We start from the raw sequence: 14136 nt of genomic DNA, 5'->3' as shown, positions 1-14136 counted from the left end.
GAGCAACGAAGCCCGTGCGCCACAACTACTGAGCCTGCGCTCTACAGCCCACGAGCCACAACTACTGAGCCTGCGTGCCACAACTACTGAAGCCCGCATGCCTAGAGCCCGTGCTCCACAACAAAGAGAAGCCACTGCAATGAGAAGCCCGCGCACCGCAACGAAGAGTAGCCCCCTCTCACCACAACTAGAGACAGCCCGCGCACAGCAACGAAGACCCAACACAGCCAAAAATACATAAATAAAATAAATAAATTTACACACACACAAAAAAAAAGACTCCGCGCTTCCACTGCAGGGGGCATGGGTTCGATTCCTGGTCGAGAAACTAAGATCCCGCATGCCAAAAAAAAAAAAAAAAAAAAATCTCCTCATTCTTTCCTAGACTGTGTTTCTCCCCCAAGGAGTTAGACATAAAACAAAGTGGTCATTCACTTGCTGATGAAGTGATATTATAACTCTTGATGATACGGAAGTATATGAATCATCCTCGCAGCCACAGGGAACCAGAACTGGGGGGGTGGAGGCATGGGCAGGGAAGTTAGGAGTCAGAGACAGGCCTCTTGGGTCTCCGCTGATGGACAGTTTACCTACCATCCGCCTCAAAGCAGCAAACGCTCAGTTGGCACAGGCTGAGGACCTCCGTTTAGTCTTTCCAATTCATTGGCCAAAAGGAGCGGCTGAGGTTTCTTGCCTTGCTTGTGATGCCAGATTTCTCCGAGGTCTGCAACGTCAGCTCTGCACGTTCTCCTCAACACTAAGCACCGGGATACATTAAGCCCGTGAGCTGATCAGATATCATGCACCCCGCAACGGTAGCACGATGCCGGCGCCCCTGGCACCCAGGGAAGCATCAGGGCAGCTGCAGCTCCTGGCTGCCTCCCATCCCCCAGTCCCCACCAAGCCCTGTCGCTGAGCTGCGTCCATTCTCCCACAGCACAGCCGAGGAGGAGGAGAATGGCCAAGAGGCTGAGCTGTGCAGCGTGCGCTGTTTCACAGTGAACCTTTCGGCCACAAAACATTTCTTTTCCAAGAGATGCTGAGCGGGGGCAGAGAAAAAATAAAACACCAAGGGGTTTTCAAATGCGAAAGCCCTCTCAGCCTTTGTTCTCGTTTGATGAATGCACAAACCACCAGGCCGTTGACAGGCAAAAGACCACGGGGCGGGCGCGCGAGGAAAGTGCAGTTCATCAAGGCCAGCCTGGGGGCTCCAGGGAGAGGGGAGTTTGATGGGTGTGAGCCCCGGGGAGGACCTCTCCTCCAGCGGCTCTATGGCAGCATCGTCCTTGCAACTGGAAGTGGCACTCCCTAATGACCCGGAGCTGGCTCTCCCAGCCCCAATGTTTCCTCCTGTCTCTGCCATTTGAGGCATTTCCCAGGAAAGAAGAGCTACCACGCATGGCAGGTGATGAGGAAACTATACAAACGAGTATGTCAAGGGGAGTCAGAATGTTAAGTCCACTGTGAGCTGTCTGGGAAGTGAAGTCTGATCCTGCAGTCTGGGTCTTCTTACTCCACCTCTGAGGGTAGGAGGGGATGGGGAGAAAGGCTGGAGCACAGGAGGTGCCCTGTTTGCTGGGCGAATGAATGAATGAGTCCCCAGCAGAGGCCTGAGTCTAGAGTGGCTGGCTGGCTTTCATCGGGACCCTTCACTCACTGACGCACATTCTTCGGAGATGCCATGAAAACTAGCAGCAGGTACCGAGCAGCCGAGCTGCCAGCAGCTTCCAGAGGGCAGGCAGGCTTCCGCTCTGCTTCCACAGCCCTCGGGCCGGAGAAGCTGTCCGTTACGAAGCCCGTGCTCTAGCTCACTCTCACCTCCGGCCAGACAAGCGCCTCACACACATCCACACAGAATCCACCTGGAACGACACCTCTAAGCCAGCAGGAGGACGAAGCATCCCGCCTTGCCAGTTTCCCTGGGTGACCCATCCGGTCAGAGGGGGCTGAGGAGGGACCGAGCCTGGGCTGTCTTCCAAAGGTCTGTGGCGTCTAGCCCCCAGCATTCTAGCCCTCCTCCTTCTGGGCCCGTGCAGGGGCTGCACACCCCTGCCCTCCCACCGCTGAACACACTTGCCCTTGACGTGACTTTGCCAGTCCTCCCATCAAGAGGGGGCATCTTTGCCCCAGCCCTGGAGTTCCAGTGGGTCCGGTGACTTGCTCTGACCAAGCGGCAGGTGGATGCTACATTGTGAGACCTCGGAGCCTGCATCTCAACGGGTCTTGGAGATTCTGTTTTCACTTAAAAGGCCAGTTCCCTTGAGAATGAGAAATCATGAGGGGAAGAGAGGCCCAGCCAAGAGCCAACGCCAGCCCAACGTGTGCCAGAGGGGCTCCTGGACCATCCAGGCCCTGCAGAGCCACCAGGTGACTGCCACCGCGTTCACAAGCTCAGGTGATGGGACCAGCTGAGCCCCGCCCAGTGCTATGGGCACCGCTGCGGGAAGACGGCTAAAGAAGTTTCCAGTTAGTGTAACACAATGCTATTTATGGAAATTGATAAGATAATAGGTAGACAGCTGGATGCTAGTCTATCATTAAAACACCTAGAAGGAATATAAGCCAAAGTACTAACAGTGATTGCCCCCAAAGGGCAGGATTACAGGAGGCTCTCCTTTTCTACCAGTTCTGGAACGCTTGAAGGTTGTAAGGAGTTTGTATTATTTTTGCAACAACAGCAAAAAAAAAGTACTTTAAAAAAATTCACCTTGGATTCCGTGACAAGCTTATTTTCCGAAAAATCCGTTTTCATCCTGCCATTCCCCTGTCCGGGGCCCAACACCAGCTCCCCACTGCTAGTCTGCTGGGCTCAGTCTCCTCTGGGGGACACTTCCGGTACCCCAGAGTGAAGAGGCCCCGCCTTGACAGCGTGCCCCTCCCCCTTCCAGCCCAATCACCGGGCCACGCCCAGCTTGCCATCCACCCCTGCATCCCCGTCCCTCAAGGCCCAGCCGTCTCCCCTGCGTTCCTCCGCCGCTCCTCAGAGAACGGTCCACCCAACCCAGTCCTTGATGGGCCAGTGCCCTGTATCAGTCTCCCTGCACTGTGGGGAATGACTGCCCTTCATAGGAGACATTCACGGACACAGGCCGGCCAGCCACCTCCATCTCCAGCTCCTCGGTCTGCAGCAGGCGAGGGGCAGAGCCCGGACGGTGGTTCCACCCCGATTCCCTCTCTGCTGCCCACAGCCTGCACGGTGGGGGGTGGCCCTGGACCGGCGCTTCCTCCCCACCCAGCCCATCTCAGCGGCAAGCAAGTGGCAGCCCCTGTGCCATGGCTGCTAATGCAGAGTGACTCATGGCCTGGGGATGCTCCGAGAGAGTCCCCTCCCCACCCTCTGGTCCCACGTGCTGCATCCAGAGCCAAACTCTGGCTTCAAACCTAATTGCCTTCCTGGGGGACCCAACGGCTCTTCCTCACTCAGGACTCTGCAATCTGCATGTCCAGATTTTAAACAAAGCTGTTTAGAATCTTCCAGGATGGGACGAGTGGAAAATTGCAAACGCAGACCTCTACCTCACTTTCTCTAAAACAAGATGTGTCATTCTACATGTGCACATCCCTCCATTCCCGCCCAGCCCGGCACGCTGCCCCTCTGAGCCCTTCTGCAGGGTGGGGACTCGCTGGGGCAGGATCTACCCTCTCTGCCCCCCACGCCCCCGGGGCTTGTTGGAGAGCATCGGGCCGAAGCCTCAGCCTCCACACTGGGGCAGGCGGCCCGGTACTGTGTCTGTTTCACACTCCCCTCCAAGGAGGGGGCATTCACATCACAGGTACATACTGACCCGTTGAAAGGGCTCAGGTGGGCCTCTCAGCTGAGGGAACAATGTAGGAGAACTCCCCCCTACACAAATTTGCTAGGACAAGCACACACATACTCACCGACACACGCACGCACTAGTGCGTGGCCACACCCTGTTCCTACCTTGCTCTGAGCATCCCCCTGAGACCACTCCCCTCATCTGTCGGTCCACTGTTCTCAGAGGCCCGCTCCTACCCCTGGCCCTCTCCCTGACTCTGAACCTGACACCCTTTCCTCCCTGGGGGTGAGAGGAGTACAGGACATGCTGGGATGCAGCACAGGTATGGGGCCGCTGCCCGCCAGGGCTCCAGAAGGCCGGCCCAGGCGGAGCGGGACGTTGTTCAGGTTTTACAATAATTTGCTCGCTCTAATTTTTCTTGTTCATCTGAGGAAGGGCAATTTTCGACTCTGCACAAAGGTGCTGTGAGGGCTGGCAGCGGCCCTGAGCTGCCAAGGCCAAGGCCAGGAACACGCCAAGATCCTACACGGGAGGCTGCGGGACCCTTGGCCTTCCTGCAGTGACGGCCAAGCCTCCCCAACAAGGGGGAGGTTCCAGGGGACCAGCTGAGCTGCCTGACTCTTCAGGCCCCCTGGATGGTCCTCCACCCCCATCCTTTCCTGTTTCCAGCACAAGGTCAGATATTTTAACAAATGCTGACACTGGGTGTAGAAATGATCACGAGGCTCTTGGAAAGTAAGCAAGTATTCAAAGTGCAATAAATTTCCAGGCACTGGAAGGGGAGTGGGAGGAAGGCAGAGCGGGGGGCGGCTGGTAAACTCAAAAGCACAGATAGCATTAAACGACAGACACTCAAAACCCATCCACACGTGGCCGCCAAGTGGGGCCCAAAGCGCCGCGCAGACTGGTGAGCCCCCAGACACGCTCCTTCCGGCCGCCCCTTCCGGGAGACCGGCCACTGCGGGCTGAGTTTGGGTTGCGTTTTTTGGTTCGAGGGGAGGGCGGGTGGAAGCCGGCCTCCACCAGGCAGATATTCTCATTTCACCAGGCTGGGGCTTGGACGGAAGCTGAAATTATGAATTCGTTGGGCTCGGGTCCAGCGATGGGGCCTCTCGCTCCCAAGTGCGTGGGGCTAGGGCAGCAGGCAGGTAAAATGAAAGGGGCGGCAGAGACCCTGCCGCTAACCAGACCGGCGCGCGTCTCTGTGGACAATCTCCGCCCCCCACCCGGCTCACTCATGAACCGCAGCCCTCCCTCCTCCGTGCACCCCGAGGCCAGGGGCAGAGCAGGTTCTTGTGAGAGGACGGCGGTGGGGAGGCCCCCAGACCGGAAGCGGAGACCCAGGCAGGCCTTCGTCCACTCAGAAACCACCGTCACCAGCGCGAGAAGGCATCTGAGCGACGGCGGGGAGGAGACCGGCCTAAAGAACCAACCAGCCTGCCACAGGGGACCTAACCAGGCGGAGGTGGGACGAGAAGCTCGACCGGGAGCTGGTCACCATCCCAGAGGCTCAAGCGCAGGACAAGAAACGGCCAAACCAAAGGCTGTGAAGGCCAACGCCTTCGGAGAGGATAAACTTCCTGTCCGGAAAGGCCTTCACGCAGGTCTCCCTCACTGTGCCTTCAAACAGACGCACAGGAGGACAGTCGTCTGGCTAGAAAGGGCCGGTGATGCAGGCCCATCTGTCTCCTCCCTTGAGGCCCCCCAGGGCGGGCCCCGTGGATCTCTGTGACGGGGTGGGACGTGCCATGAGCCGCGAGGACCCTCACCCACTTGTCCTCACGTCCCTCCTCCCTGCCCCCTGATTTTCAGCACACTGGTTTCCCTCGTCCTGGCCTCATGCCTGGCTGCACAGCCAGTCCTCCCGCAGGCGGAGCCCCAAATCCCAGGGCAGCAAGATTGAAAGCAGACACCCCCCAAGCCCCAGGGGGAGGGGGGAAGACTTAAAATGGGAGCCCTGCATCCCCGCTGCAGCAGACTCCAGACTCCAGGAGGGATGGGGAGCGGATTCCTTGCCGCAGGTCTGCTGCGAAGGGCAGGGGCAGTGGGAATCAGATGGCCTGGGTGTGAGCCGCTGCTCTCCTGGCACTAAAGACGTGGTCTTAGGCAAGTCTCTGACCTGCACTCCACCTTAGCTGCTGCCACTGTGAAACGGGGGGGAAATGACAGCTACCTCACAGGACTCTCATGAAAGCTAAAGGAGATTTAAATTAAGATTTAATACGATTTAAATTAAATTAGTGTGGACATATGTAAAGAGTCTGAAACTGTGGCCGATGATGACAATGACAAATATGAATCCTGGCATCTGAGTATCATGTGCAAAGCACAGCAGGCCAGTCAAAGGTCCGCGGCCACTCCCGGGACTCCAGATCATCTCTGCTGGGGCTCACAGAGCCAGCACCCTCCTTCTCACCACACCACCCCACCACCACGCAGCTGGGTTCTTGGAAGGTAAGAGATTTACAGATCACCCCGCAGGAGGAAGCCACAGGATAAAACACACATCAATTAAAACATTAAAAGACCCAGGTCTGTACGCAGCACCCCCGGAACCTGAATCAGTACCATCCACACCAGCGACCGGGGTAGCTCCTGCCCAGCTCCAGCTCCAGCTCCGCAGGGGCCTCGACGCACAGGTGCTAGGAACAATGAAGCTACCAGCAAGACCCCTGGAGCCTGCAGGAGCAGAGTTGAGGACCCCCAGCGAGCATCCCGGCAGAGGGTGCCCACCACCGGAGGGCCAGGGGCATTCCTGCAGCAGCCAGGATAGAGGAACGGACACAGGTGGGATTGGTCTGATTCCCACAGATTCCTTTCTGGCCGGCTGGAGGGAGGAGACAGGAAGCAGGAAGTTACAGGCCTCTCCTGCTTCCCTAGGCTCCCTCCCTACAATAAGGGTGGTCAAGAAAGAAATTAAGAATACTGCCGGCCACCATTCAGAAACATTGGGGAGGAGGGAAATCTCTCCCGGCTCCCAAAGCCCCATTTAAGGAGCTTATCGATTCAAAGTCGAGAGCTGGGGCAGAGAGACAGCTAAGAAATTTCAACATTCCACTCTATCCTCCCTCCCCAAGCCAAAGGGCAAGAGAGACTCTGGCTTTAGACAGTTTATAACACGCAGACTTTCAGAGGTCCCAGCGCACAGTGGACCCAGACCAGCACTGACCTGTTTTCCTTGAATTTCCTGCGAACACCTTGGCTGCTGACAGATCAGAGAAGATCCCAGGATATTCCTGCGGGAAAATAAATGAAACATTAGGTCATCACTTCGCTGTGAAGCCACTCCAGGGTGAAATCTGTCCAGCCATGGCCACTCTTTGGGCTGCAGTCTCCCATCGAGAACCCATTCATTCAACAGCTGGAGAAGCCCAGAAAGGGCAAACGGATTCCAGCTGCCGTGCCAGTCCACTCAGCTGCTGGTGGGTGCTAAAGCATGATGACAGAGACCAAGCCCTGGCTCGATGGGAAAGACAGCCATGATCGACTAGTGATGTCTGCTACGGGTCGTTCTAACAGTAAGAGTATCCGTGCCAGGTATTTGCCATCCCTGGGGTAGACCCTTGGCATCCAGGGATTTAACATTTGTAATTTTGACCACTCACAAGTGAGACAAAGTTTCAAGATATTTAAAAGTGTGTAACTTTACTGAGATGTGAGTTTGATTCACACAAATCAAAGGAATAGACAACTGAGGCTGAGGTAAAGGAATAAACAAGTTTCTTGTTTCCATCTCTGCCACATCTAAAGTTACTGTTGAGGAGCAATAAAAACTTGGTGGGAAATGGCCATCAAGTGAGAGATAAAGTTGTAGCAGAAGTTGAAAGGGTAGTTAATTTGGGGTGTGAAGATATATACAGGAAACATTTGGCTTTCTGCGGAAACATGACTCCAGAGACAGCCAGGCCTGTGTACAAATACTGCCGTGGATGCAAACTTGGGATTCTAGAAGGTGCAAGATTCAGTTCTTTTTTTTTGGGGGGGGGGGGACAAATGGGCACTTCTTTAATTGCGATATAAGTGGAATATCACATATTAGTTTCAATATAAGGATTGGATATTTGTACGTATTGCAAAATGATCACCACAACAAGTCTAGTTAACATCCATCACCACACAGTTACAAAATGTCTTTCTTGTGATGAGAACTTTTACCATCTGACTCTCTCAGCAACTTTTTTTTAAAAATATATTTATTTATTTATTTTTGGCTGCGTTGGGTCTTCGTTGCTGCTCACAGGCTTTCTCTAGTTGCGGCAAGCGGGGCCTACTCTTCATTGCAGCGCACTGGCTTCTCATTGCAGTGGCTTCTCTTGTTGCGGAGCACGGGCTCTAGGCACGCTGGCTTCAGTAGTTGTGGCTCGCGGGCTCTAGAGCGCAGGCTCAGTAGGTGTGGTGCACGGGCTTAGTTGCTCCGCGGCATGTGGGATCTTCTCGGACCAGGGCTCGAACCCGTGTCCCCTGCATTGGCAGGCGGATTCCTAACCACTGCGCCACCAGGGAAGGCCTCAGCAACTTTCAATTTATAACACAGTCTGATTGTTAACTCCAGTCACCACACTATACGTTACGTCCCCATGACAAGATGCGTTTCTTGCAGGCTTCCCTGGTGGTGCACTGGTTGAGAATCCACCTGCCAATGCAGGGGACACGGGTTCGAGCCCTGCCAGGAAGATCCCACATGCCGCAGAGCAACTAAGCCCGTGCGCCACACCTACTGAGCTTGCACTCTAGAGCCCGCGAGCCACAACTACTGAGCCCGCATGCCACAACTACTGAAGCCCGCGCACCTAGAGCCCGTGCTCCACAACAAGAGAAGCCCCCAGCTTGCCGCAACTAGAGAAAGCCCGCGCAGCAACAAAGACCCAACACAGCCTAAAATAAATAAATTAAATAAATAAATTAAAAAAATAAAATAAAATAAAATATAATTGTCAATTAAAAAAAAAAAAGATGCGTTTCTTGAGAACGTCCGGGTCCACGTTGAGCCTACTCTGTGCCCCTCGGCGATGAGTGAGGGGCTGAGGAGAACATAGGGGCAGAGAGAATCTATGCCCTGAGGGGCTTCCAATCTAGTTGGAGAAGCGATGATGCCCCCCTGAAAAGAGCAAAGGGCCCTGCATCCTCACCATCACCCAGCCCAGAATCCCCTCCAGTGCCCCTGCATTGTTTCCTCACCACCCCATCCTGTCAATCCACTGATGGTCTCAATCCTACTTCCAAAATGTCTCAGGTTTGTTCCTCACAGCTGCCCAGCCACTCTCCCCACCATGATTTCTTCTCTTCACAGACCCCATACTCGCCCTCCACAGGCCTAGCCCTGCTTCTGCGACCCCTACTCAAAAACAGGCAAGGTTCCCAGGCCCCCCAAGGTTAACCGCAGTCCCCCCAGCACCAGCAGGCAGCGCATGGGAGACACTTAATTTCAATGCATGGATGGAGGAAATTACTTGGCTGGACATTTGAAGCCACCCATAATATGGTCACTGTCTACCTGTCCAGCCTTTTGTCTCTCTGGTTCCTCCCACACAACCCACTCACTGGCCCGACTGAGCTATTCCAAACCCCAGCACTTTCTCAATGCCATTCCTCAGGCTGACCTTTCTTCCCTTCTGTAGAAATGCAAGCCACACTTCAAAGTTCGCATCAAACACCACCTGCTGCACGAGGTGGTCCTCTAGCATCAGGGTGATTTATCCCCCTGTTTGAAACCACATTCTACTCTCATAAGCTATTCACCTTATATTTTGAATTGTCTTTTTTTTTTTTTTTTTTTTTTGGCCACACCACATGGCATGCGGGATCTTAGTTCCCTGACCAGGAATCAAACCCGTGCGCCTTGCAGTGGAAGCGCAGATTCTTAACCAGTGGACCACCAGGGAAGTTCCTGAATTGTCATTTTTTGAAGCCCTTTCTTAACCCTTTACTGTGTTTTATGCCCCATGAAGACAAGGACATTTACCATTTTCATTTTTGCATCACCAGAACTCAGCACAGACTCTTGTACTAAGATATACATACGAAAGGATCACCCCAGGCAGTGTAGGAAAGCCAGGAGAGATGAAGACATAAAATGCCAAAGGGGTTCCAAGGAAAAGGTGGTTCTTTGGGGATGGGTGGCCAGGGGAGGCTCCATGAAGGAGCTCAGACATGAGTACGATCTTCAAAAGAGGGGAAGGAGGGAGTGGGGAGGAGCATTCCAGGAAGGTGGAACAGTATGAACTAAGGGACAAAGAAGGAATGAGCGAAGCATGCTCGGAGATGAGTCTGGCTGGCACCGGGGGTCCCTGGGGGAAGGGGAGTGGGAGGTAAGGCTAGACAGGACGGCCGGGATGGGTAGGGAGGATGTGGAGTGCCAGGCTAAGGCACCTGGATGAGATCCATTCCCTCAGTCCGTGGGATGCCCACCACAGCAGGCCTGGGCCTTAATGGTAGAAGAAGTCCTATCCTCTCTTGTTAGTCTAGCCTCCTCAGCTAGGTTATAAATAACAGGCACCGTTTACTGAACACCTGCTGTGTCTGAGGCCCTAAGCTACGTGCTTCACATACATTATCTCACTGCTCCTTCCAACAGCCTTGAGAGCTCAGTATTGTTATCCTTGTTTTGCAAGCAGGAAGCGAAAGCTCAAAGAGGTGAAGGCCCTTGCCCAGGCCTCAGCTGCTCACTCTTTTTTTTTTTTTTCCTTAAGTAATAAAAACTTTAATTAGCATTTATTATCTTCTAAAATCCATGGTTAGTTTCTTACATATACTAACCAATTTAATCCTTATCTCTCTATAAAGTATGTACCACAATATGTACATTTTACAGTTTGGGAAACTGAGATGTAGAGAAGTTAAGTAACTTAACCAAAGCCATCGTCTAATAAATGGTGAGATCAGAATCTAAAGGAAAGCATCCTGCTGTTTGCAACTCATGACCACTGCCTAGTCTCACCTGCTCACTCTTTTACTGAACAATACGGCCGGTGCTAGAGGGCCGGTGCTGGAGTTACATTCACAGGGATGAAGACTGGCGCTCTGGTCAGCTACCCAGACTCGCCTTATTCACTCCTCAAGGGCAACATTAATTAAGGACACAGTAGGAGCTTAATAAAGCACACTAAGTAGAATGGAGGTTGCCAGGGGCTGGGGGGAGGGGGAAATGGGGAGTTGTTTAATGGGTATACAGTTTCAGTTTTGCAGATGAAAATATTCTGGAGATCTGTTGCAGAACAATGTGAATATACTTCATGCAACTGGACTGTACATTTACAAATGGTTACGATGGTCATTTGTGTCATGTGTTTCTTTGCCACAATTAAAAATGACAAATAGGAATTCCCTGGTGGCACAGTGGTTAAGAATCCACCTGCCAATGCAGGGGACATGGGTTCGAGCCCTGGTCCGAGAAGATCCCATATGCCACAGAGCAACTAAGCCCGTGTGCCACACCTACTGAGCCTGCGCTCTAGAGCCCACGAGCCACAACTACTGAGCCCGCGTGCCCCAACTACTGAAACCTGTGCGCCTAGAGCCCACGCTCCGCAACAAGAGAAGCCACCGCAGTGAGAAGCCCGCGCACCACAACGAATAGTAGCCCCCACTCGCCGCAACTAGAGAAAGCCCGCGCACAGCAACAGAGACCTAATGCAGCCAAAAATAAATAAATAGATAAATTTATTTTTAAAAAATAACAAATAAATAAAGCACACTTACTAACTGACTGATTGGCTGCTGATAGCATTGTACACTGTTAAGATATCCAATGCTGAAAGAGATTCTAGAAATATTTTAACCCAATAACCCTCCAAAACAGAGAGCTGGTGAGGGGAGGTAACTTGCCGAGGGTTAGGTGATGTTAGGACTAAGGTCGGAGCCTAGGTCTCCCAGGCTCAACAGTAAAGAATGGCAGAAGCAGCTGGGAGTAGTAGAAAACACAGCATAAGAGGTCAGAAGCCATGGGTTCAAGTTCTGCTTCTTCCACTTATGAGTTCTGTGACCTCAGAGAAGTCGTTTAGTCTCTCTTAGCCTCATTCTCCTAAACTACACGAAGAGAATTAAAAATAACATATGCTTTACAACATTATGTGCGAATCAAAGAAAATTATATACAGCTAATGTACAGAGAAAGCACTTGGCCAACTACAAATTTATTTATTTATTCTTTTTGGCCGCACAGCACAGCTTGTGGGACCTTAGTTTCCCCCTCCAGGGATCCAACCCGCGCCCTCAGCAATGAAAGCGTGGAGTCATAACCACTGGGCCACCAGGGAATCCCCTACAAATTACTTTATAAACACTAGTTACTGTTATTCATATTAACTATGTGTTTATAGATTGAAAGATTAAAATCTGATTAAGTCAGACCAAAAAAACTCCCTCTCCATTCTGGTCCACTCTCAGCTGTTCCCGGCCTTGCACACAGCAAGTCTTCAATGAGTGAGTGTAGAACTGAATTACCCTTCAAGTTTTATCCACCTCAACCCTCTTCCCTCCCTCACCCCACAACCCACAGCTCAGCTGCAACAGCCCTGCCAGGACCAGGCGGAGGGTAGGAAGCCAGTGTGAACCTCTGCCTCCCTGGCTGCATTCCTTAGCTAAATATAAATGATTTGTCCAGTCCATCGTTTGAAATTGTCCGTAATACCTCTCCTCCCCTTCCCATTACTTAGGGTGACAAGCTGACTGCACATCTTTATAGCAGAACATACATACAAAACATTCTCTATGGCTATTTTCAGTAAAGAGAGGGAAGCTGGCTGGTATACAGGGATCAGAGCATGAGTCTTCAGTTTTCTCCACTAGTCCAGGAAAGCTTCCTGGAGGAGGACACCTGAGTCACCCCAGGGAAGGGGACAGCTGCCTGTCAGAAGGGCATCCTCACATAACGAGTTTGGTTCTCTGAACCAAAGAAAGATGAACTGCTGCGGTCTTATCCTTATTTGGGGGATGGGGAGGAAAGTTCTACCCAGCCCAGGGGATCCCATACTACCCCAGTGCTTCAAACCTCCCCAGACACTACAGGTATTTGGGAAAGAGGTTGAGAAGGGACCAGTATCTTTTTCAAAAACAGGCCATCCAAGACTCCAGTTCTGAAATACACGAGTACAAATACTGCTCTCAGTAAGGAGCCAGTTTCTTGTTTGGACTTTTTTTTTTTTTTTTTTTTAACCACAACAAAGTTTTTTAAAGTCCCAAACTTGGATGCACAGATGGACTACATCTCGGACCTCGGGGCGTGCCAAAGCCCTGTCACTCTGAGTACCGATCTGCCAGCGGTGGCGCAAGGAGTGGTCGGGGTGCCGGGGGGCTGCAGTTAGTATCCCAGCCCTGCCCGAGCCCCCGGCCCTCCCTGGGGGCGCTGTATGGACCTCCCCCAGCCGGTCCACTAGGTCACAAAGTGAGAAACCCTTGACAGCTCCGGGGCTCCCCCTTTCTGCTGCATCCTACAGACCCCCATCCCTTCGCCTGGGATTCCGCCGTCCACTCCCGCAGCCGCATTTCCAAAAGGTCTTCCTCGGAACCTCTCCCCTTGCAGACCCCTCTCCGCCCCGCTACCGGACGCCGCGCACACCGTCCCCTTCGGGCCTCCCGCCCCCTCACAGGGCGCTGACCCCACCCCTCCCTCAGCTCGCCCACTGCCGCCCCTCGACACCCCTCCCAGGGGCGCCCCGGGCCGCTCGCCCCTCCGGGAACCGGGTCGGGGGCTTGCGGGCCCGCCCCCAGCCGGCCGGGGCCCGTAACCCCGTACGCTCCCGAGCCTCCGGCTCGCGGCCCGCCGCCCCACCCGCCCAACCCGCCCGGGCCGCACTCACCGAGCTCCCAGGAATGCGGGGTCCGGCTCTCTCGCGCTCGCGCGCCGCCGCCGCCACAGCAGCAGCCAGCGGAAACAGGGGGCGGGGCCTGCCCTGGACCGCGAGGCCGCGGGGCGGGGCGAGGCCGCGGGGGCGGGGCGGGGCCGCGGGGGCGGGGCGGGGCCGGCCGAGGGGGCGGGGCCGGCCGAGGGGGCGGGGCCGGCCCGGGAACTGGGAGGCCGTGGGGGCCCGGTCCGCCGCGCGAGAGGTGGGGGCGGGGATTAAAGCCGGGAGCTGGCGTGGGCACTGCGGGCGGGACAGCGGGTGGGGAAGGGGTGTGCGAGGCTGAGGGCGGGGACTGGGGCCGGGGGCCTCCAGCACCCCCTGGCCGGATCCCCGGCGTTGGAGCTGGAGGGACCCACGGGCAGGCCAGGGCCGTGCTGGGCGCGGGCGTCCTGGGCCAGATGTGGCTGCCCTCCGGGAGCCTTCCTCCCTCCCCGCCGCCTGGATTCTCGGATCGGCCGCTCCTCCGGGGCGCTGGTACGACCCCTGCCCCTGCCCCAGGGGCTAGAGCCGCAGCAGGACCAGAGTGTCTGGGG

At 54.5% G+C, this 14136-nt stretch overlaps 1 protein-coding gene across 1 annotated transcript in view; it reads right to left on the bottom strand.

Annotated features, from left to right (window-relative positions):
- Positions 1-13691, bottom strand: part of TSPAN9 (tetraspanin 9) — a 181195-nt gene extending 167504 nt beyond the window's left edge. Inside the window, exons 1-2 of the mRNA XM_082350147.1 lie at positions 13559-13691; positions 6931-6997 (exon numbers count right to left, since the gene is read on the bottom strand). The gene's annotated coding sequence lies outside the window, so the exon portion shown is untranslated. The remainder of the gene's footprint in view (positions 1-6930; positions 6998-13558) is intronic.
- Positions 13692-14136: the final 445 nt, after the last annotated feature.

The sequence above is a fragment of the Balaenoptera borealis genome (assembly GCF_965194805.1).
Source record: "Balaenoptera borealis genome assembly, chromosome: 13".
NCBI classification, from domain to species: Eukaryota; Metazoa; Chordata; class Mammalia; order Artiodactyla; family Balaenopteridae; genus Balaenoptera; species Balaenoptera borealis.
Note: the sequence above shows the minus strand (reverse complement) of the source record. Positions and strands in the feature narration are given on the sequence as shown.